The 26,142-nt window shown below is 39.2% G+C and overlaps 1 long non-coding RNA gene across 1 annotated transcript; it reads right to left on the bottom strand.

Annotated features, from left to right (window-relative positions):
• Positions 1–9,079: 9,079 nt before the first annotated feature.
• LOC140498625 (uncharacterized) lies at positions 9,080–25,816 on the bottom strand. Its single transcript, XR_011965150.1, has 4 exons — positions 25,602–25,816; positions 23,615–23,673; positions 21,730–21,794; positions 9,080–9,552 (listed from the first exon to the last, which is right to left on the bottom strand). It is a non-coding gene; the product is annotated as an uncharacterized lncRNA (long non-coding RNA).
• Positions 25,817–26,142: the final 326 nt, after the last annotated feature.

Below are 26,142 nucleotides of genomic sequence, written 5' to 3'. Positions count from 1 at the left end.
ACATGTTCTGGAACACATTAGCTCCATTCTTACCCCGGACATGTTCCCTTGGTCTTCCTATGAGTAACAAGCAACTGCTTCAGAGGTATTACCTAGGGCTCTTAGATTTAGAATTAAACTCATCCTATGGAGAAGACAATGGAAGAGGCAGGAGTTGGCATATTTGTCAAGGAATATGCCCATAGTAAGAGAAGATCCCCATAGAAAGGTGTGGTCAAGGAATAATGGAGGCAGGAGTGACCTCTTCAAGGTCAGCTAACCCAACCCCTTCATTTTGGAGATGAGGAAAGACCCAGAAAAGTGAAAGGACTTGACAGACTTAAATAGCTCATTGAGGCAGTGGTAAAGCTGCAATTAAATCCATGTCTCCTAATCACCATCCAATATTCTCTGCACTGCTCCTTCTACCTCATAGTGCTTATGGTTTAAGACATTTTTTTTAATTTTAATTATTTTTTAATGTTTAACGATCACTGCCATACAATTGAGATTTTATCCCCCCCGCACTTACCCCCCACTACCCCCCTCCCTCCCCACGACTGCATACAGTTCTGTATAGGTTCTACATATACTTTCCTATTGAGTACATTTTCACTATAGTCATGCTATGTAGTCGGACTAAAATAAATGGAAGAAATCATATAACAAATCAAAACATGATACACAAAAACATGCATATACACAAACATGATCTGCTACATTCTGCGAATGACTTCCATATTTCTTTCTCTGAGTGTGGAAGGCATTTTGCCTTAGAGAACCACCATTGGGATTTTATTATTTTTTTTAAAGAAGTTCTTGAGTTATTACAAAATTCCAAGTCTACCAGAAAAAACTCTCGCACACTGTGGTCATTGCTGTGCACAAAGTTCTCCTGGTTCTGCTCCTTTCACTCAGCATCAGGTCATATAAGTCCTTCCAGGCCTCTCTGAAGTCTTCTTGTTCATCATTTCTTATGGCACGATAGTACTCCATTACATTCATATACCATAATTTATTCAGCCATTCCCCAATTGATGGACATCCCCTTGACTTCCAGTTTTTGGCATGGTTTAAGACATTTTGACAAACATTTTTTAAGTACCTACTATGTGCAAGGCATTGCCCTAAGGCTTGGTGGTATAAAGTCAGAAAACTTTATAGTTCCTGTTCTCAAGAGGTTTATAATCTTCCAAGAGGAATGATGTATGAACAAATACCTCTAATACAGGGGAGAAGGTGAAAAAGCACAGAACCCAGACCAGATGATTGATGAAAGGTTTAAGAAGGAAGAAGTCATTCCAGTGTGTGTAGGGGGGAAGGGGAGAAGGAAGGAAAGCTTCACAGAGGATGTGACTTGACTTTGGCCTTGAAGGAAGACTTCAGTAATGAGAGATGAAGGAGACCCTATTCCAGAGAAGTAGGATAGTATGAGCAAAGGAATGAAGATGCGGAAGGGAAAACAATTATGGGGAATAGTCTAGATAGATGGAACATAGAGTATGTGAAGGAAGTAGCAGTAGACAAGTGTGGAAAGGCAGATTGACGCCATATTTTGGAAGGCTTTGAATATAAGGATAGGGAGTCTATGCTTTATTCAGCAGGCCAGGGAAATCACTGAAGGATTTTAGTAGGGCAATATCTTGATTAGCACTGTAAAGTAAAAAGGACATTTGCACACTTATGTGAAGACAAAAAGGAAAGACTACAGGTAAGAAGACCATTTAGCAGGATATGATAATATTCCAGGTAAAAGACTATTATTATAATGATAGGATCATAGATTTAGAGCCCATGTAGGCCAACCACCTCGTTGTTTTTGGGGGGGGGGGGTTTTGTTTGTTTTTTTCGTTTGTTTTTGTTTTGTTTGTTTGTTTAGAAAAGTGAGGCCTTAGGATGTTAGATGAATAATAACCCAAGGTCACATGAGTATGAACCCAGGTTCTCTGATACCAAATCTAGCATCCTCTCCACTGCACCACCATGAGGTGATGTTTGTAAGACTAGAAAGGGAGGGACTAGATCTAAGAGCAATTTCAGAATTAGAAACTATGGGGCTTGGCAAGATGAGAGGTAGGAGGTAAAGGAGACAGATCTCAGATTTCTTCCTTTTTTCTAAGACTTAACAAGGTCATAGATTCTCTCATCCTATGTGGCAGCTGTGTCCTCTCTGCCTCCTTTTTTCTCCTTCCTTAGGATATCTTTAGATCATGTGTCTCACTAATACTTGAAGGGACAAAGAAAGACAATCCTGGTTCCTTTCTCTTAATGCCAGCTAAAGGTGGGGTTCACTCCCAGAAGAAGGAATATAGCATGTCTATCCTATTCCACTGAAGCCTAGACTTTCTCAGGTGCTATCTGTGGTCAGTTTTAGATTGCTTCAGATTACCTGGGACAGCAGAAGATAAAAAAATTCCCATGGTGTTATTCTACTATGTAACTCTAGAAAGAGAAGAACCACATTACTCTCTCAGATCCCTGACAAAGCTCAGGCTAGCTCATCCAGGGGTGGGGAACCTGTGGCCCCAAGGCCACACGTGGGCCTCGAGGTCCTCAAGTGCAGCCCTTTGACTGAATTCAAACTTTGCATAACAAATGCTTTTATTAAGGGGTCTATGACCAGATAAGCTGTGATATCATCCAGAATGGAGCAGTCTAGTTTGAAAATGATGGGCCAGATGGTCTCTAGGTCCTAGCCAACATAATAATCAGACCACCCAGCAGCCTACGATAAGTTAAAACAATCTAGAAATCATCAGATTGTTTTTTTTCTCAGCCAGACAGAGAACTACAGTGTTGGCTCATTTACTGCTGAATTTCCCAGATTTATCTACCATTCTGGGAGGCAATTGACGGCAGTTTCTTATTTGGCCTTGAAGCATGTAAGACTGGGGTTTGAATTGTGCCTGTAACAAATACTGTCTGTGTGATTGTAGGCTGCTCTAAAACTGGAAGCTGTAGAACCATTACTGGTATACAGCAAGAGAAGGGGTTCCCTCACTGGGAGTCCCCTGTCCTAATGAATTCAGAGGTCAGGACAGTAACCAATTGCTTAATTAAAATTCACCAGGCTAGCTGATATATTGCAGTGATACTAGTGACAGCTGCCTTCCTCCCTCATGCCTCCCTTTTTTCACTTCCATTGCCACCTTTGGACTTGGTGACAGGACCCATCGACTTCTCCCTCCACACCCCTTCTATTCTGGAAGCAGAAGGAGGAGGAGGAGGAGGAGGAGGAGAAGCTGTGGAAAGCCAGGGTTTGCACCGTCTGCTCTGCCCATCTGTTTGCTCAGGGAAGGTGCCGGGGTGGGGGGGGGGGGGGGGGGTGGCAATCTGACCCACTCTCTTCCTTGGCTCACTCTAGCTCCTTCGATCTGCCCAGAAGCAGAGGGGAAGGAGGTTATTTTAAGAATGACTTACAGCCAATTAGTTCTCTTGCAGGTTAGTTGATGAAACGGGCAGTGGGCAACCTACCTAATCCCTAAATAATCATATTTCACTTTGAGTTAACAGCCACCATACAATGAATGCTCTATTTCACAGTGAAATAATGAAAATATGAAAGCAAAAGCCATCCAGTCAAGAATCAAAACTCAACTTACGCATGTAGGAATCCCTCTCTGCTTTGTGACTCACTTCTGAATATCCTCATTGACCCATTTTTATGCTCCTACAATATCTTAATTAATAAACAAGGTTTACTGTGAACTATTATGTGCCCAGCATTTTTTTAAGTGCTATGAGGAATGCTGAAGAAATAACATGCAGTCTCTGTCTTCAAGACACTTCCAGTCTAGTTGGGCAGAACGAGAGGAAGGCACAAGCAATGAAAGTGAGGAATCATACATTCAAGCATTAAATTATAAGTAGGGATTGTAAGAGATACAGGAATTGAGAAGGAATTCACAATTAAGGCTGGAATGGTCAAAAAAGACTTCACTGCAGAGGGAAGATTTAGGTTGAGCCTTAAAGAAGGGGAAAGAATTTTTAACAGGAGGAGAGGGAAACAGCATGGGCAAAGACACAAAGGTGGTGGTGAAACAGTTGTTGGGAAGGCATGATTAGATCATGTCAGAGAACAGTGGGACATACAATAGGTTCTTTTTATCTGAGAGCTGATTATGAAGGGCCTTGAAGATCAGGACAAAAAAACCATTTTTTTTTTCCATTTCCAAAATGGAGAAATCATGCTTGTCTGTGAGTTGATCATCTTTTCTCTTATTCTTGACATTGATCAGTTCAAAAGAAAGGGCATTTTATTTAAAAGTGACCTTATTTAAGGTCACAGTCTATAGTAAAAAGGCCTCTTTGTAGGGTTCACCAGGGATTCAAAACTGGTATCCTCTTAGAGGGTATTCCCATCCAAGATGGCATGAATTTTACCAGCATGTGTCTCCTAACGCCAGCCAAATTTTTCCTTAGAACACCCCTGCTGTTCTCTCCTGCCTGCAGAGAAAAGGGAGCAGATCCATAGGACCAGATGCCAGAAAGACTCATTTGTCACCTGTGATGGGAGGAAAGGTTGAGAACTCTCGAGGCAGCCCACTACCTCTCCAGTTCATTGAGCCTGGTGACATTTACTAACACAAAGCACAAAACTCCCTATTTCCCATCATGTCCCCCTCTAAATGAAAAGAAATAAATGAGCTGGGAAAAGAGTCAAGAGTCAGACAGCACAGGGCCACTGACGTGATAAAACCAAGCGAAGAGGAAATGGATGCATGTTTTTGCTTTGAATAGAAGCTTTGTCAAAATAAAATAAAAGCAGTCCAATGTGAAAAACAAGATGATTTAGCAGAAAGTGCAGTGGAGGGGAAGGCCTGTTATATTGTTTATTATACCTGTTTATCTTTGTCTTTATCTATCGTTATCCCAGCTTATAGCACAGTTCCTGGAATACGGTAAGTGGTTAATAAATGCTTTGGTTTATGGATTGGAACCCAAGAGGCTGGACTCAGATTCCATTTTTCCCACTTATTTGTGTGTCCTTGGACATTTTAACTCTTAAGAGCTCATTTTTTTTTTCATCTGTGAAACAAGAGAGTTGGGCTAGATTATTTAAAAATCCTTTGCTGCTCCAGATTTATGATTCTAAGGCTAACTAAATGTGGAAGGGAAGTTGAATTGACATGGCAAATATGCGAATCCCTAACAAAGAAGGAGTGGGCTTTTTCCTGACCAAATGGCAACCTGCAAGGAAGTATGACACTTCAATGAAAAAAAATGAGGTCTCTTCAGTGAGCTGTTTGCTCTAACCTGAAGGCTGTCTTTTCCTCCAAATGAGTCACAAACTGACAGGAAAAATGACTAAAAATATTTGAACATGACATTTGAAGCTATTAAATAGTCATTTGGTTGCATATAGCTGGAAAATTGGGTTTTGCAAAAGGTTACCAGTGATCGTCTTTCTTTGCTATTTGCTGTTAGTCACTTAAAATGGGTCTAGAGCGGGGGATGCTCAAACTCTCTGAATAAGGATAATTAAGAATCAATACAGAGTGTCAATTTATTTATAGATTCAACTATTTCAGCAATTAAGTAAGAATAGAATGGGTGGCATCTTATGGGCTCTAGTACAATATATTGTTAGCACTATCAGACATAGAGTGAAAAGGAAATAAGGCTCCAGCAACCCACGGTTCTGAACCTAAACCAGGACTGAGCTGGTGTCCTGACCAGGCCACACCATGTATCCTCTGGGTCGTATCAAATGGCTTATCTGAGTTGGGTCTTTCCCTTTTTTCCTGACAGTTGTAGTGACACTCTGGAGGAATTCAAAGCCTCTAATTTCTGAAGTCAAACTAGTGGTCTTAAGTAGATAATTTCAAATTAATCCCTGATATATCATCACAGACAAAATGCATTATGAATAACAAAGTGATGTAGGTTACTAGGAAAGGATAGGTGGGTAGATATAAAAGTTAAGGCTTGTTAACTCTGTCCTATAATGAGGGACAGAGGGAGAGATAGAGGCAGAGAACAGAGAGAGAGAGAAAGAGACAGAGAGAGACAGAGAGATTCTGTCCAGAAGGGATCTGAGAAGGCTAAGGATCTCCTAGAAGGGAAGAAATTAGGATAAAAGGCCAAATAAAGATGGAAGTTCCCAAGGAAACACACCAAATCATTCAACCCAAGAACCTATTTAATAGCTTCAATCAAGTCTCAATAGAAAGGAAGCAGAACAGTATTGGAAAGTACACTGGCTTTAGAGTCTGAGGAGCTGGGTTCCAATGCCATCTTGGTGACTATGTATCCTTGGGCAAAGCTCTTAGCCTCTTTGGGACTTAATTTCCTCATCTGTAAGATGAGGGAGTTAGATGAGATGGCCTTTGAGGTCCCTTACAATGATTCTAGTAGATCTATGATTCTATAATAATAAAGCATTTTAGGGTTTTCCAAGTCCTTTACATTTTTATTTTATAAAAGCAATGAATCTACTGCTTAAAGGGGATTTGGATACTCTGAAGACAGTGTCTGATAATCTAAGGCACAGGAATGTGAATGTGGGTGATAAAGATTCAAGATTTTGTTCTAGGATCAGTCTGGGGGGCAGTCAAAGCAAGATGATGGGAGTAATGCAGGGAAGTGCAGGGGTGAGTAAAGAGCAAAAGTTGTACGTGAACAGACAAGAATGAAGCATCTGGACAATCAGAGAAAGCCAAAGACTTGGTACGATGTAGCAATAATCCAGTTGTACAGTTAGGCGTAAAAATGTTTTGGGTCAGTTTATGGCCATTGGTGGGTGATTCCAATAAGACCCATGGGAAAGTCTGAAAGAGACTACAGGTATGCAGAGAAAGAAATAGCTTTGAGTGGTGTCTGATAACTTAGGCTAGTGAAATTACCTTGGGTGTGTTCATCATACATTTATTCATGCAGTATACACTTAATAAGCACTGGCTACATACTAGGCATCATGCTTTGAACTGGAAATACAAAAAGAGAACATAAGTCCCTTAAAGGACTTTACATTTTACTGAATGAGGGGTAGTGGTAGAGAATATTATGAACACAGATAAATAAATACAAAATACAGGAATAGGAACCAGATCTGTCATTTCATTGGTATATAGCGAACTCCTATGTGAGGAAACTCCCTTTCTCAATTCAAGTAAGCACCTTCTCTGCAACATCTGGTTATAGAGAATTGCCTGCAGCTGAGGTGTGAAGCATCTGGTCCTCAGGGTGACAATAATCCTGAGTGCAGCCTAAGCAAGATTAAAATGTAGTTCCTATATAATTTTAATGTGCAGATGCATTAGTTAAACAATAAATGTATAAACATGTATGGTTTTCCAAGTCAATATGCGGCCCACAGGAATCTTTATGTATGGTTCAGTGGTCTCTTTTGCTATTGGGGTTTGACTACCACTGGCCTAAAAAGGAGGCTAAATGATTTGCCCAGGGTCCCATGGATAGTTGGTGTGAGAGGAAGGGTACGAACTTGGAAGGATGTCTTCCTGGTTTTGAAGCCAACTCTCTATCCATTATACCATATAGAAAATACATTCAAAATAATTTTCAATTCATAGAGGATGGCACTACAACTTGCTGGGTCAGGATTAGTCTCTCCTGACTGTAAACTGGTCTAGCCATTTGTAATGGCAAGCAAAGTAGGATATTTTACTGTTTTTGTTTTAGACATTCTAGTGCCTCTGACTGAATCTTGCCTTTGGTTGGATCAATCAAGAGTCTTTGATTAGAAACAGTGTGTGTGTGTGTGTGTGTGTGTGTGTGTGTGTGTGTGTGTGTGTGTGTGTGTGTGTGTTATATATATATATATATATATATATATATATATATATATATATATATATATATATATATATATATATATATATATATATATATATAAAGAGAGAGAGAGAGAGAAGAAAGAGTTTTAACCAGTCAGATACATGTGGGTTCTAGCCAATCAGATCCTGAGTACAACTCAGCAGAACTGAGTAGAAAAGAGTTAGAGCTGAGAGAAGCAGACATGAAGAGAGCCAGCCCTGAAGGGATGAACCAGCATTGAGAAGAAGAGAGCTGAGAGGAAGCCCTGTCTGTTGATCTGTGTTGATTTCTCAGACAAAAGCCCTGTCTGTTGATCTGTGTTGATTTCTCAGACAAAAGCCCTGTCTGTTGATGTGTTAATTTCTTAGACATAAGTCCTCCTGTCAGTCTGCATTGATTTCCCAGACAGAAGCCCTGTCCGTTGATCTGCATTGATTTCCCAGACAGAAGCCCTGTCTGTTGATCTGCATTGATTTCCCAGACAGAAGCCCTGTCTGTTGATATGTTAATTTCTTAGACAGAAGTCCTCCTGTCAGTCTGCATTGATTTCCCAGACAGAAGCCCTGTTGGTTATTCTTTATGAGTGAATTGAGATAATGGTGCTGGTGGTGTGTGTTAGTATTGTTATTGCTCTGCTGAGCTTTGTTTTCCCAGAGGCAGAAGCTGTGGAGTGGAGCAGTCCCCATAAACTAAGACAAGGAACAGGAGCAGAGAGATGCCTACATGTGAATCCAGGCAAGAGCTGGGAGTGGTCAGTCCATGGAGGAAGAGCCATGGGGCTTGAAAATCAACCTTGAGTTAAGATGAAAGAGGACTTTACTTGTACACTTGATATTGATTAAGAAGATTGTTCTCACAGTGACCTAAGGGTGGATGGTGTGATATTTTGAAAAAAGGACTTTACTTGGATACTTGAAATTGATTAAGAATGTTGCTATTGTTATGAGATATCTGTATTAGATGATATGTTTTGCTTTTGGATGTTAGATGGATGTTGTGCTTTACTTTATTGAACAATGTTTAGTTTGTTACTGAATAAATAAAGAGTTCATTATACTGTGTTATTAGACCCTTGAAATCATTTATAGCAGCAGTCCTCAGATGTGCTGCCATGATTGGCTTTACACCACTCTGGAAAGTAATTCAGAATTACTCTATGAAAACAACTAAAAAAAGTCATACTCTTTGATTCAAAGATTCCATTACTAAACATATGCCCCAAGGAAGTCAATAATAAAAAGAAAGGAAACATATACACAAAAATGTTACAGCAGGAAGGAAGAATATAAGCATTTATTAAGCACCTACTGTATGGTAAGCCCTGTGCTAAGCACATTACAAATATCATGTTGGCCGTATTCTGTAGTAGGAAAGGAAAGGGAACGTTAGGGAATTTGGTATTGTAGCTAGAGAACCAGCCTTGGTTTTAGGATGTTTCCCTTTGATGCATACTGTTTGTATGGCCCTGAATAAGTGTTACATTTTTTATTCAGTGTTCTTTTTAAAAATTATTTTTAGTTTGCACCATTTACTTCTATAAGATTTTGAGTTCTAAATTTTCTCCTCCTCCCTCCCCTCTCCCCTTTCCAAGATGGCATGCAATCTGATATAGGCACTACTTATATATTCATATTAAATATATTTTCACATTAGTCATATTGCAAAGAAGAATTGATAACTCTCTAAGACAATAATTTCAGAAATGGCGCAGACCTCAGTTGGGTGAGAGAGTTTTCTCACATGGCAGTTCCATCTGCTAATGAAATCACAGGACCAGTCTCTATTTCTATGACGACACTGTAAGACACAATGAATATGAAGAATACAGAGGAATATATGAACCTGTGTGTCAATAACAATAATGCAATGTGAAGTAAGCAGAGCCAAGAATACATTAAGGGTAAATGCAAATGCATTTATCAAGCATTACATGCCAAGAGCAAAAGTACAAATGGAAAGACCAAAAAAACAAGTGATACAGAATATTGACCAAACTTGTCCCCAAGAAGGAAGTATGAGAATATGCTAAATGCTGTGCTAATCATTCTTTATAACTTTCTCATTTGATCCTCACAACACCTCTGAGAAGTAGATACTTTGATTATGTCTATTTAACATTTGAAGAAACTGAGGCAAACAGATTGTGACTTTCCCAGGATCACACAGCAAGTAAGTATCTGAGGCCAGATTTCAATCAGGTCTTTCTGACTACAAGTCCAGTGATCTATCCACTGAGTCACCTAGCTGCCTCCAAGGGAAACAGAGGTTAAGTGACTTGCCCAGGGTTATACAGTTAGTAAGTGTCCTTACTCCAAGTGTAGCACTCTATCCGCTGCTACACCAGCTGAGAAAAAGAGAGACAGAGACACACTGAGGCAGAAACAGGGAGGAAGAGAGAGAAACATAGAGAAAGACAGATCTATATCTATCTACCCATCTATAGGTATCTATCTATATCTGTCTGCCTATCTATATCTATCTCTATCTGTCTATCAATCTATCTATAGATAGACAGACAGACAGAGATAGATAGAGATATATACACATTATCATGTACTACCATATCTGGTCAGAGACAGTATTAAGAAAGTAACAAGATCTTCCTGATCTTCTTATGAGGCAATGGGGAGATACAGATATCTACATACGAGGCCATCTGTAGTAGATGGAAATGTGGAACTTAAGTGCTGAACTTGAAATCAGGAAGACGTGGATCTAAAAACTGTCTCTTGCTAGACATGGTGGTGCAGGTCTATAATTCCTGCTGCTGAGTAGATTGAGGCTATGGATTGCTTGAACTCAGGAGTTCTGAGCTACCATAGAATTAAAGTCAATCAAGTGTCTGTGCTAATGCATCCCCAGTATGGTGAGCCCCTAGGCATGGAGGGACACCAGACTGTCAAAAGAGAGACAAACCTGCCCAGGTTAGAAATAGAGCAGGTCAAAGGTCCCATGCTGTTTGGGGATGAGGTTAAATCCTACTCCCCTCTTCCCTCCTCTGCCTCACAATGGCTGCTGAACTTCCAGCTTGGGTGATAGAGGGATCAGCATTAAAAAAAAGAAAAAGACAAAATTTCCTTTCTCTGATATCTTCTCATTATGTGGCCATGAGCAATCCATTAACTTCTCTAAACCTCAGTTTCTTCATCTGTAAGATAGGGATAATAATACTTGTAGTACCTAGCTTATAGTCTCTTCTATCAAAATGAGATTATGGAGGTAAAGTGCTTTGCAAAGTTTAAAGTCTTATGTATATGTCAATTAGTAATTTCAATATTAAATTATACATTTAAAAACCAAAGGAGAAGAGGAACAGCTGGTGTCAGCAAGGGGATCTATGGTCAGGGTTAAGCTGCTCCAAGATAGCAAATGATCAGCAAGGTAACCTGTACTTTTTTCTAGTTAGAAGAAAGGAAGAAAATTCTCCCCTTCCCCTCCCCTCAAGAAATCTGGATTGCCCAGGCCAGGTTGTGGCAGGCACTCAACTTACTGTGAAAGGAAATTTAAGACTAAAAGAAGAGTTCTGTCAGAATAATGAATTCAATTATGAAGCTGACTCAAAGGGCACACTGCAGGAAATAACTAGATTTCCTCAAGGGTAAAGCAATCAAAGAGCAATTCATTTTGATTACTTGTTTCCAGGTGCCAAACCATCAGGTCTACCTTTCTAAGCTGTCTTGACGCATGTAGTATTTTATGAGGATTATTAAAAAGAGAAAGAATGGTACGCATATCTCTCACTTTTCACAAACTCATTAACAGTGAAAGAATAGGGTCAGAAGCACAATGGGGCTTGTGGATCTTCCAGAGAAAGCCCTGTCCTATCTAAGCACATGAATGAAATTCTCTTCCTTGCAGTTTTGCTCATCAGTCACATCAGTTTTCCGCATGTATTAAAACAAACACACCTTAACCCACCTTCTCATCTATCTAAGCCCTTCCACCTCTTCTGAAAAATGTTTTCTAATATATCCCTGTATTCACATCTGGGGCCCCCTACCACCAAGTAGGGCAAAAACATTTGGGAGGGACGATGAAAAGGTCAATCAGATGGGGGTGTGGAGGGGAGGTGCTGATGGCAATCAGGGCCAGTGCTGGGGAGTGGGAGAAGGGGATACAAAGAAGGCAGACTGTAAAGTATAAAAATGTGTATACCCTTTGCCAGAGCAATACCACCCTAGGACTGTGTCCCAAAGAGATCTTACAAATAGGAAAAGGACCCACACGTACAAAAATAGTTGTAGCAATTCTTTTTGTGGTGGCAAAGAATTGAAAATCTATTGAAAATTGATGGATGCCCATCAACTGGGGAATGGCTGAACAAGCTGTGGTATATGAATGTAATGGAACACTATTGTGCTATAAGAAATGATGAGCAGGTGGACTTCAGAAAAACCTGGACAGACTTATAAGAAGTGATGCTGAGTGAAATGAGCAGAACAAGAGAATATTATACAGTTATTGTGTGATGATTGACTTTGATAAAGCTGGCTCTTCTCAGCAATGCCAAATCTAAGACAACTCCAAAAGACTCACGATGGAAAATTCCATCCACATTCAGAGAAAGAATTACCGAATCTGAATGCAGATGGAAGCATACTATTTGCTCTCTGTCCTTTCTATTTTGTTTTGTTTCTTCTTTCTCGTGATTGATTCCACTGGTTATAATTCTTTACCACATGACTAATGTGATGATATGTTTAATATGAATGTATATCTACAGCCTATATCAGATTGCATGCCATCTTGGGGAGGGGGAGGGGAGGAAGAGGGAGCAAATTTAAAACTGAAAAGTTTGTGGCACTGAATGTTCTAAACGAAAAATAAATAAATTAAAATTTTAAAAAAATAACGGGCACATAATCATGATAGAAATGTCATTTATAAAGAATAAAGCATATGGTAAAATGAAAGCAAACCAAAAGAAACAACAGCAGAAACCAAAGAAGGCAACCTGACTACTCATAAAGTGATCCCAGCAGAGAGGAGAGTCCAAGTTGGGGTTGGGAGGGAGAGGAAAGTGGACCCTGAGAAAGAAGCCCAAACTTCTTTCCTGGATCCTCTTTTTTTCTTTTCTTTTTATACCTTCTCATCAGTGATCTCATCAGTTCAGTTCCCATGGTTTTAATTATCAGTATATAACCAACCTTGGTCTCTCCTCTGAACTACACTCTTGCCTTATCAGCTGCCTTTTGGACATTTTCACTTGGATGTCCCATAGGCCCCTGAAACCTGGTACCTTAGGCATGTCCTTTAACCTTTCTGGTACTCAGTTTCCCCATCTATAAACCAAGGGCAGTTGATTTAGTTGACCTTTGTTCCACAGCATGGTGGAACTCCCTCCACCCCAGGTCCCCTCATCAAAGCTTTTGTCCAGAACAGACCGTGTCATCTGATGAGATCCTCCTAGGAACTCCTTGTTTTGTCTGAATTGTCCTTCCATGCCCCAGGCCCCCTCATCAGACTGTCCCATTCTCTAGCTCACCAGCTTGATCCATGGGCAAAATCCTATGAACTCAAAGATTCTCATAAAAGATTCTCTTTTCTTTAGGAAGACTATCCTTTCTTTTATATAAAGGTGACCATCTTTCTGGGTGATGATTTGGAACGGAAGCTATGTCACACTTATTCAGCTTCCCTCTCCATAGAACATACCCTGACTTCTCCAGTTCACTTGGATTCCTTCCTTCAGTGAATTCCAAGGAAACATAGACAGTTTTATACATCCTTTATAGATTTGTCCCAACCAGTGTCATGGTGTAATGTTGTCCTTTATACACATTCCAGCATGACATTGCAAAACTCAACAGTGATCACCTGAGATGCAGGGAGCAATGGCACTTAACTTCCCTCTTATAATGTTGCTCTGACAAGTACTATACTTTTGTAGAACCAGTAATGATGCTGAGGGACATTCCTATAATCCATACCCCCAAATATAGATTTTAGTTATATCCTAGCAAGTATTGAATTACAGAAAAATAGAATTTAAGAGTTGGAAAGGACCTCAACATTCATCTAGTTCAACTTGTGCATGAAAAGTCAGCAATCCCCCTACAGCCTACACAACACCTGGGCATCTAGTCCTTGTCTGAAGACCTTCAAGGGAAGGGAGCTGCCCATCCTGCTTTTGGACAGCTCTCGGTGGTAGGAAAGTTTTCCTGATGTCAAGTCCAAACTTGCTTCTTTGTAACTTCCTCCCTGGTTCCTGGTGCCCTTTGGGGCCATTCTCTCTGCCCCATGAATGCCCTTCAAATGCGTTAAGACAACTACCCAGAAGAATCTTCTCTTCTCCAGGATAAATGCCCAGTTCCTTCAAACGATCCTCCTAGGATATGGACTCAGGTCACTTCTTCATTCTGATCGTCCAGCTTTATCTCCCTAGTTTATCAATGCCTTTTCATGTTTGTTAGTGGTATAATGTGATTAATGTTGGTATAATTAATATATATTATACACAAATATAAATAATATAAATAATTATTAATTAGTTATATTATGCAATTAATAGTATATTGCAATAATGTAATTATATAAAATATAATAATGGTAATAATGTAACTAATGTGGTATAACATAATTAATTAATGTTAGTGGTATAATGAGAAGACCACTCATCTTGAAGTCAGAAGACCTTTGTTCAAATTGGTTCTCCCACAAAAGTACCAAGTCACTGAGCCTCTCTATCTATAATAAAAATATTATTTTATGTACAATAAAAATAATACCAACAGCTAACTTTTTATGCAGTGTCTACTATGTGCTGGGCATTGTGTTAAGTACTTTACAATTATAATGTCATTTGTTCTTCACAACATTCCTTGGAGGTAGGTGCTATTATTATCCCAATTTTACAGATGAGGAAACTGAGTTTGAATGTCCCAGGGCCATGTAGCTAGTGAGCTATGACGCAAGATTTGAACTCCCATCTCTCCAACTCCAGGTCCAATGCTATCCACTGTGCTAGTTGCACTATTTGGAGTTATTGCCAGGTTGTTGCTTTGTAAAATGCAAAGCCCTATATAAATCAGAGTTGTACCTATACTCCAAACTATAAGCTCTCTGAGGGATAATAGCTACTCAGGTTAAAAAAAAAAGCTTATTGAAAACAAGGCAGTCAAATGTCTCCCCTCCCCAACCCCAGCCTCATGTAAATGCAGTACATTAAGACCTGCCCATATAAAATAAGTACAGAAGCAGGCAGGAGCTCAGGCTTATCACCCTGGAGTCAGTTTTGCCCAGAGAAGATTCACTCTTGTGGAAGTGAGTGAAAATAGATTATAAAAGATATTAACATCAGAGGGAATTCAGGCACTGATTATCCGGAAAAGCCTAGTCTCTTGCTCTGGGACAGTCACAGTTTTGTAGCCAAGTAATTCACAGAGAAGCAGCCCTGAGTGAGGCCAAGGCCAAGAACCATAGAGAACTCTTGTCCCAATGGAAGTCTGCATTTCCATTCCTCTAATGTCCATTGCATGCGTTAGTATCTCTCCCTGAGGTTTCTCCCTGTGGATTTTGGACCCTAGCTTGTTCCTATCCTCGGTGATTCTCTAGGATAATGTAGATCTCTGTGGAGACAGTTCCCAGGCTTTTGTCTGTCTTTAGGTAGTGGGAATGATCCAGGAAAATGATGACAATGAGAATCAGCCTTTGATGAAAATTGTCTCTAGGTTGCACTAGATGCTAGCTCATCTGAGTGTTTATCTGAGGCTTTCCCTCTCATGCTTAGGGAATTGTAGTATAAAGAAAACATACAGCCCTCTGACAGGAGCAGAAACTGTTTTCTATTTTTGTATCCCTCACAGCACCTTGATGTAGGGTTGGAAACACAATAAACACTGTAATACTGCAGCCACTAAATCTCTCCTTTTTCCCAGACCCACTTTCTGTTTCAGCCCTTTAGCCTGATATGCAACAGGGAGCACAGCTCAGATCTGCCCACACACTTTTCTGGGCTCTCTGTTGGGTGCCAGGCCTTATCACAGGAATGTATTGCCATCTAAATGGTGGAACTACATCAGACTGGATCTCCCAGCAGAGGACTCAGTCACTCTTCTTCCCATTAAATAATGACACTCTCCACTGCTCTTAACCTTCACTAACACTTAGAGGAACCTCCTGGTCACAGATGCAGTGCACTACTCACTAACCTGCCTTTCACACCTTAGTCTATAACGAGCTTTCCAGGGCTCTAGGCTCTCTTCTTTCTTAAGGCATCAAAACCCAGGACCCAGAGACATAGCTACATATTGGATTCTCAGAAGATGCATTAAAAAATTGCCTTCAACCAACTTTTTAAGACAAAATCTGTTGATCTGAGCCTAGGGGGAAGGGTGTGGACAACATATGGGAACTAATCATAAAAATGTTGCTGGGGGAGGGGATGGCGTATAGCCAGGCCACTGATCACCTTATTTGGGGTTGAAGCCACTGAGGAGTGGAAAGGGGAGGAAGGAATTAAGCATCCCATTTTAACTAATCATTTTTATTAACCAGTACAACCAATAACCTCTAAACTTCAGTACCCTGGATCAAAGCTTTAGTTTCCCCACCCTAGTCATGGCTCTGTCAAGCCCCAGGTAGGTTACTGTTGGGGTGTTCAGGAAGGATGAGCACCACTGTGAGAGGGTTTGCCAGACCCTATTCAGGGCTGCTCATCCACTTTTGATGTCCACCTGTCACCCAATTCTCACCTGTGGCTCCAAGAAGCTACAGCATGTGCAGTGGCCATACCCAATACAAGCAGATTAGCAGAAGTTAATTAATGAATTAAACAGATTCTTTAAAGTCTCTTCAGGTTTAAATGTGATGAAGCTAGGACTAGAAGGTTCTGATTTTTAAGAATCTTTATTGGAAGATAATGTAACAGGTAGTGTAGCTCAATAAGTCCCACATATAAAAGTTGTTCATCCTTTGTTTTGGAACATGGTAATGCCTTGATTTGCTCGTGAGTTGGATTTAAGTGAGGCAGAGTTGCACATATTCATCAGTCTCTCTCTTCCAGAGTCATCAAAGTCCAGTGGCAAGATAAAATATAGGACAACTGGCAATGCCCCAGGATATAGTGGATGACCTTGGCATCATCAATGTCTGACCAAGCTCAAAGTGCTCCACAGAGCCTGCTTCAGACTCCTTCATGACCATTGGAACAAACTGTTCTCATCCATCCACTCTGCTGGCAGAAGTCTTTATATGCATGGGACAGACATCCCCTTAACTCACTGACAGGTCTGAGGCCTGTCGGTTACCCTCAACCTCATCTAGCCCATCTGTTGAGACAGTTTACCAAGGTGTGGCTACTGGATATGCTACCGGTGCTTACAGCCATAGTTGAGAGTTGGGCAACAGGTAGACACCAAAGATAGATGAGCAGCCCTGAAAAGTGTTCAGCAGCCCTCACACCAGAAATCCTTATTTTCCCAGAACACTCCATATACCTCATTGCCTAACTACCCTGATTATTAAACATCACCTTCTCCCTTATGGGAACAAGATTGGCCCAGATGGATGGACCCCATGTAGTTTTCAGTGACTTACTCAATGATTCCCTTCATTTTAATTCATTATTAAAAAGTGACTTTTCATTTTATTATATGATTTATATATCTTATTTATGTATTATGTGCTTATATAATATATTATGTTATTCTAATATAATGATGATATTATTATTAAGAAGTACAACATTCTGGCCATTGAATCATGGTCAAGGTGGCTTTGAATATGTACAGTACAGGTTTCAGGGATTCATTAATTTGGACAGGAAATATATATCTATACCTATATATCATTATTTCAATGTAATGGGTTTCTTTTGTAATCTTATGCATCCCATTTTATGCATTTCATAATCTTATTGTGAAAATACATCCATAAACTTCATCTGACTGCCAAAGGGAGTCATGTCATGACACAGAAGAGGTTAGGAAATCCTGATGGAAGGAATTTCTTCTATTCAAACTTCAAAGCATACATCAATCCAGCAATTAACAATTTACAAACCAAGTAGCTTTTATGCTAGGATAACGCTGAAACAAGGAAGCACTCCGCTTAGAATTCTCAAACAAATGGGGTCATTGCAAGTGAGAAATCTTCTCTCTAAACCCAGGCTGGACTGCCATGATACATGTGACCCTGCTCTGTTCCTACCCTGGCACGTTCCCAGAGTTATCTCCATGCCATTTTGCCCTGAATGAGCCTTGAACCAAGGTTACAAGGCCCTAATTTACCTTTAAAAAATAATTCAGTCTTATGGTGCTATGTTATGTGCTGAAGAAAAGATAGTATTAGATCATCTGGTCTAGGGTTGAACATAAACTTTTTTTTCTTCAAAAAAATAAATTTTAATTTTTATCTTGAATTTTTTGGAAATCACCAGATTTACTCTTCAATTTGTCTCTTATGAAACATTGTTTAAAGAAAAAGATGGAGAAAAATAATCTGAGAGATTGATCAATACCTTCAAAAATCTGACATGCAATTGATGATAGACTTTTAATCATATTTGATGCATGAAGATTTTCAACATATCAAAGTCATTCATTAGTGAGATGCAAAAAAATGTCATTAATATGAACAAAGTCTTATAGACTACAATAGGCAATTACCCCCCAAATCGCTAAAGTCTTCCCTGCCAGGAGAACCTTTCCTTCCTCTGGCCTTCTACAATATTTATTGTCTATAACACTCCTTGGACCATAGCCAGTTACTGGTAGTATTGGGAGTTGTCTTTGATTAGGTCCATATCTTTTCTTGACTTTCTAGATTATGCTATCCATAAAGACAGGGACTTTGTCACATTTCCCTTTATACCCCCCCCCCCCATTTTACCTGGCATCATGCCTTATACTTAGTAGGTATTCAATAATTGTCCAATGATTGATGGATCATGTGTTTCAGTAGCACTTACTCCCCTAACCTTGGCATAATTGTGTGTATATATTGGAGAGAAGTCCTGGGATCTTTAAGTCAAGATGCCCCATCTGTTTCTGAGGACACAAACAACTGTTACCTTTAATCCTCCTCATGCAATTTGTTCACAAAAGTGCACCAGAAGTATTTTGTTTGGCTTTAAAAATCACAATATAAATAAGTTAAGGGCTACAAGTGAGCATGCCCTAACTGCACTGTTTATCTACAATACCACAGGCAGAATGAATGTCTGGCTTCCTGTCAAACACCAATTAAAATGGTTGCCAGCAACTGAAAGATCCCCGATGGAACTGAATCTTCTCCTGTGATAAGGGCTCCATGGCTGAGCCTGGCTAGAAATCTATCTTGCCTTACTGATAAGGGTGTATGTCCTGGGAATAGAAAGGAGATGGGGGAAGCTATGAAACAGAGAGTAACAGTGTACTGACCAGTTGGATAACTGGATAATAATGACAGCTAATAAAGGAGGTAGTGTGACTTAATGGATAGAGAACCAACTTTAGATCAAGGAAGACCTACATCTAACACGTACTGGCTTTGTGACTTTGAACAAGTCACCTAATCTCTCAATGCTGAGCAATTCAGTAAGATTATAAGGAAAGAAAAAAAAGCATTTATTAAGTACCTACTGTGTACTTAATAAGACTATACTAAGCACTTTACAAATATTATCTCATTTGATCCTCAAAACAACCCTGTGAGATAAGTGCTATTATTATTCATATTTTACAATTAAAAAACTGAGGCAGACAGAGATTGAATGACTTGCTCAAGGTCACACAGTGTCTGAAGCTGATTTTCAACTCAGGTAATCCTGACTCCAGGCTCAGAACTCTATCCACTATACCTCAGAAAGTACTGACCTGTATCTATAAAGAGAGTTTCCTCACCAGGGAGTTTTCTTTATCAGTAATGTCACAATTCATAGTAGTAGTGGTAGTAGTGATGGTGGTAGTAGTAGTAACAATAGTAGTAGTAGTGGTAGTGGTAGTAGTAAGTGGTGGTGGTGGTAGTGGTGATAGTAGTAGTAGTAATGGTAGTAGTGGTGGTAATGGCAGTGGTAGTAGTATCAGTGGTAGTGGTAGTAGTAAGTGGTGGTGGTGGTAGTAGTGATGGTAACAAGAAGAGGAGGAGTAATTAGTAATAAAAATAAAAAATAATAATAGCCTTGTCAAAGACCAACCCATTGACCACGGGAAAGGGGAGTGTGCAGAGGAAATGGCAATAAGGGAATACTAACCCGGGGTGACAATTCAATTCTGTATACCTTGAGACCACCATATTATCTGCGAATGGTTAATAGGCATCCCTAAATGTTGGATAATAGAGTTCCAGTAATATCACTAATTGGATTAGTAATCCAGCCAGAGAAATGTAGACTATAGAACCAGATGGAGGCATACTCTCCTAAGGAGCAGATTTGTTTTGCTTAGCCGTACTTGTGTGTTGCAAAGAAGGATTATATAGGTGGAGGAAAGAAGAATGAAGTCACTAGGAAACCATTAAAACAAAGAGCATTGGTAAAAAAAAAAAAATTAATAAAATAAGCAAAAAAATAAGCAAAGTTTTTAGAAGTAAACCTTTTCTATTCAAGCATTGAATTGAAGGAAAAGGCATAAGAGAATTTTAGACCCTAAACTATCTTTGACCTTAAATGGGTGACCTAGCAACAATTAAAGAAAAGGGGGAGCTTTTTAGACTGTAAGTCAAATACTTGAATTCTATTTTTAGCCCTCTATCCATCTTTGTCTTTTTTATAGTACATACCATGACAATTACAAGTGATTTTTGAGATTGTGTAGTATTTATTACACATTAAATGACTTTAATTATGGCCACAATTTAATAGACAGTATATATCTTAAGAAGGAGCATGATTTATGAGCCATTAAGTTCTAGCTCTCCAGTAGCAATGACTTATTACACTTCAAGTTATTGGATAATGATTTGAACTTATAAACTATTATAATGAACTGTATGTGAGTCATCTCCTCATTACTCTGGTAGCAATCTTTTTGCTACTCCCTACTGAGCTACCACAAAACAGGAAGATAATTAAGCTTTATGCTGATAGCATAGCCAAACTCACACTGTACATGGCCATCTATCTGTCCTCATAAATAAGTGATGGGTGGTTTCCCTTCCTGATACCCTCAGCAGAGTGTTGTTTCCTAATTTGTTACAATTAATCTGATACCTTAGGCTGGAAATAGATCCACAGCTGGTTAAAAAGAATTATAAATCCTTTATAATTGATTGGTTAAATCTAATTGACATCATAAATGTGGATAAATAGTTAAATATTTCTTCTGCATTTAGCATATTGGAATTAAATCCCACTTCTGACATGTACAATCTGTTTGACATTAAGTCACTTAATCTCTCTTGGACTCTGATTCCTCAGATGTACCATAAGGGTCAGACCAATATACCTTTGAATTTTGGATCCTTGGATATACTGAGATATTTTGCCGTAGGAGACGCTGTTGTGTCCATTTCTTAAAAAGAGCAAGTTATCATCTTCCTGTACCAGTCTTAACACTCATCTTGGAGTCACAGAATCTGAGTTCAGGTCCTGTCTCTGTCATAGTTTAAGCCACGTACATGATCTTGGGTGGGACAGTTAGGTGATACAGTGGATAGAGCCCTAGGCCTAGAGTCAGGAAGACTTGAGTTCCAATCTAGTCTTAGACATTTACTAGCTGTATAATTCTGGGCAAGTCACTTAGCCCTGTTTGCCTCAGTTGCCTCAGAGCTTGTGAAAAAGTTGGCAAACCACTCCAGTACCTTTATCAAGAAAACCACAACTGAAACAACTGAACAACATGGCCTTGGGCAAGTGACTTCATTTATCTGGGTCTCTGTTTCCTGATAAGAAAGTTAGACTAGATGATTTATGAGATCCCTTCTAGTTATAAATCTATATTTATACTTTTCAAGATCCTTTGCTTTTAAAAAGCAGAGAGAGATATTGAGTAGATCTTTAAGAAGAAATGACCATACCACCACATTCCTATATCACCTGTCTGCGAACATCCATACCTTTATATACTTTGAAGACATCCATTTCACCCAGTCTTGGAGGATGTAGGTCAATATTTCCATTTCTGTTTTAGAGGCAAGGATAATGAGAGAGCAGAGAATAAGAAATGTATCCGAAACAAGTTAAAAATTCACTGAGGTACAAATAACTAGTCTCAGACAAGTGGTCAGAAATTTAATTCATCCTCCTTTAACTGAAGCCCTCTACCTTCCATCTATTCAGAAGCAGGTTGTTCACCCTTATTCTTACTCTCTCATATCCATGTCCCTTCACTTGCCAAATTAAAGGGTTTTGTTTTTCCTTTCAGATTTCTCTAATATGCTGCTCAACTTGGAAATTGACTTGTAAGAAATGACAAAAGGAACTCTCAGAGAAAACTGGGAAGGATTGTATGAACTGATGCAGAAGAAAGTGAGCAGACCTAAGAGAACAATTTAAAAAAAAAACATTATGAAGAAAATCAATTTTAAAGGACCTGAGAACTTTGATTAATGCAATAGCCAACCACAATTCCGGAGGACTGATAGTAGATAATAAAGCATGCTTTTCACCTCTTGACAGAGAGGCACAGATGTATACTTCTGGACACAGACAATGTAGGAATTTGTTTGGTTTGACTCTGCGTTACTTGTTACAAGCACTTTGTTTTTCTTTTCTTTTTTCCATTGTGAGTGAGCAGGGAAGATGAGGGGAAATATAGATAGGAAATGGAATAGAATAAAAGGAAGGAAAGAAAGAGAAAGGAAGGAGAGAAGGAAGGAAGAGAAAAAGAAAAAGGGAGGGAGGAAGGAAGGAAAAGAAGAAAGGAAGGAGGGAGAGAAGACAAAAATGAGGAAGCAAGGAAAAGGAAGAAAGGAGAGTTGTTGAGACATTTTTTTTAAATAAAGCATCACAGAAATATCACTTCTAGGTCTGTATCCCAAAGATATCAAAGAAAAAGGATCCATCTGTACAAAAATATCTGTGGCAGCTCTTTTTGTGGTGGCAAAGAACTGAAAATTGAGGGGATGTCCATCAATTAGGGAATGACTGAACATTTGAATGTGATGAAATAATGCTGTGCTATAAGAAATGACAAGCAGTATGTTTTTAGAAAAACCTGAGAAGACTTACATGAACTGATACAAAGTGAAATGAGCAGAATTAAAAGAACATTGTATACAGTAACAGCAATATTGAATGACGATTAACCACGAATGACAGATGTTCTCCGCAATACAATGATGCAAGACCATTCTGAAGGACTTATGATGAAAAATGCTATTCACCTTCAGAAAAGGAACTGAGGGAATCTGAATACATAATTATTTACTTTGTTATTCTTTTTTTGTCTGCATTTTTTTCTCAAGATGGCTAACATGGAAATGTTTTGTATGACTGCACGTGTATACTCTATATCAAATTGATTATTTTCTCAAGGAGGGGGGAAAGGATGGGAGAAGAGAATTTGGAACTCAGAATTTTTTTAAAAGAAAAATTTTTGTTTATATGTAATTGAGAAAATAAAATTCAAAAAGAAACATTTTTAAACCTACAAAAAAACAAGCAAAAACAAAAATAAAGAAGCCAGAAAGCTGGTAGAAGCATAGACAGTAAGAACTGCTTTGAAAGCTATAGGTTGAATTTATCATATAACTTTTAAGAAAGTTTTACATGAGACATCTGCAGTTTTATGAACAATCCTCTTTTTCTGATCCATTCTGCATATAATATGCCCATTTTGTTTGGTGTTTTAAATTTCAGAATAAAAATAAATAAATAAAAGAAACAGAAAAGAAACTGCCTGGAGCACACTTAGGACTGACTGCAAGGTCCAATACATCTGAGCTAGGAAATATTCCCCCTCCACCTTTTCATTCCAATATTTTTTAGATTAGTCTTTACCTCTATTTAGTTTGGTTGAACTTGTCAAGTCAGTTGTCTCTATGCCCCAGATTTATCACCTGTAAAATGAAAATATTACTTAACATTAGCTCAATGACTCTCAAGTTTCTTTTGAGAATTAAGCAAGGTCATGCTTAGTAGATCAATAAATCAAAACTAACTCACAAAAAAACTGATTTTATTGAATCAGTCAATATAAGGTTTACACAGTACTCTGATAAATATTTGCTGATTGATTGAACATCCGCCAGGGTTCAGTCTGTCAGTCAACAAACATTTATTAAGCTCCTACTACTATATGCCAGGCTAAGCATTGCGGGGGGGCAGGGTATGGGGGAAGGGGAAGACTACAAAGAAAAACAAAAAACCCCACAACAGGCTAATGAAGAGGGAAAATATAATAGTATCTTCTCTTAAGCCATTTGGGATCTATTTAGCATGTAACCATTGTGTCAAAAATGTCTATGGTATCAATGCCTCAGTTCACTGGAGGGAGAAATGTCATACTATCTTGACCTAAACTCCAACCCATAAACTTGGGAAAATTTGTTAACTTGACACCCCAGGGTAATAACCCCATTTCCATTTGGTTGGCAAACACATTGACCATAATATGCCACTAGGATGTTTTATTAATCAAGAACATATTCTTCACGTTAGTTAGAGTATTCTCCCAAATCCCATGCTAATTATTCCTTTCCACCTTCAGTATCCATATGAGTTTTCCTCTCATTCTAGGATCTCTCCCCTCTGTAGCAAATTATTGCTCTCATCTCTTTAATGTCCTCAGTGGCAGCTGTGGCCTTAGGTGATTATGTGTGCTCTGGGCACACTTTGGCCTCACAGGAGCGAGCTATGGGGCTGCTCTTCTGGCTGGGCTTACCACTCACCCCAGTCCAACTGCTGGTGCTAGCGATGGGCAATCAGATCATCTCCCCACTTTAAGCCTTCCCTCTGATGAGTGATGCACAGTCTCTCTACAGTGAGAGCATCACCCTAAATTATCTATGAGAAAGGCCACTACACAGAAGCAATGCCATAGAGAGGACAAAAGACCAGGCTTTGTAGACACGAAGAGAATAAAAAACTCTTACAATTGGAAGAGACCCTAGAATTTAACCAGATGAATCCCCTCATTTTACAGTCGAGGAAACTGAAGCAAATAGGGAGACTTGCCTAGAACCAAGGCTAAGCCCACAACTCAGGCTCTGGTTTCCCAATTCCCAGTCTAGCACTTGCCCCACAATTCTTCTGCTTAACAAATTCGAGTGGCTCTTGATTACTTCTGGGATCAGATACACACTCCCTGGCTTGGCATCTAAAGTGCTTCCCAACCTGGTTCCAACCTCCTTTTTCAATCATGTTATACATTATTCTCCTTCACATACTCTGGTCTAGTGAAACTGACTTTCGTACATGACATTTCATCTCTCACATCATGCTAACATCCATGATTTTCTTCATCTTCATGCCCATATACCAGTGCGTTCATACTCTCCCAAGAGCAAGATGGAGTGCTAAAGTCTCATGGCAAGGGTAGTTTTATTGTTGTTCAGTCGTTACAGTTGCATATGATCTTCATGACACCATTTGGGGTTTTCTTGGAAAAAATACTAGAATGGTTTGCCATTTCTTCCTCCAGCTCATTTTACAAAATGAGGAAACTGAGGCAGACAGGGTTAAGTGACTTGCCCAGAGTCACACAGTTAGTAAGTTTCTAAGGTCAGATTCAAACTAAGGAAGTTAAGTCTTCCTGACTCCAGGCCCAACACTGATCCGCCTGCCACTAGCAACCCTAAAAGGAAAATAGTTTTAACCCTTACTAAAGATACTGGCGTTTGTTTGTTTGTTTCCTAAGGTAAGAAGAGATAGAAGATTGTGTGACTTCTACTGGGCTGGTCAGGATAACACTGGTCCTCAGAAAGTTTTTGAAGTGGTCTGTAAGAGAATGAAAGAGAGATTGCCTAAGGTCCTAGGGTCTACTTACTCCTCCTGAGATAGAAACCAAGCACTGACCACAGGGCAGTGGTGGCATTTCTCTCTCCTCTTCTGCCACAGCATCCAACACTTGGCAACCTAATAAAAGGATGATATTGATGGTGATTAGAGAAATAGAGACTGAACTCAGGTATAGCAAAGCTTGGCGCCTATGACTGAGCCTCCAATCATGAGAAAATACCTCTTCAAGGGATATGGCCTATCTATTTCTCTTCAAAAGACTAAGGAAGCTCAAAAATCATTTCTTTCTTCAATTTCCTCCCCTCCTTGTCACTATTTTGTGGCATGGAATTTTATTATAATTTAATTTCTCATTATTCTCTAAGTTGTTTATTTATCTCGATTTTACTTTCTCTTTAAATGAAATTTATGGTAGACCATGAAAGCTGTATATTGCTTGTAAATTGATTACAGAGACACAGGGAGAGAGACAGAGATAAGAGAGATGCCAATGGCTAGGTGAAATTCATATAGTATGGCAGAGAGTTCAGTCTCTGGACAGTAGTTAAGGAATCTCTAAATTTGGGGAT

This window comes from Notamacropus eugenii, chromosome 4, assembly GCF_028372415.1.
Source record: "Notamacropus eugenii isolate mMacEug1 chromosome 4, mMacEug1.pri_v2, whole genome shotgun sequence".
NCBI classification, from domain to species: domain Eukaryota; kingdom Metazoa; phylum Chordata; class Mammalia; order Diprotodontia; family Macropodidae; genus Notamacropus; species Notamacropus eugenii.
The sequence above is the reverse complement of the archived record's forward strand: the minus strand, read 5'-3'. Positions and strand labels throughout refer to the sequence as shown.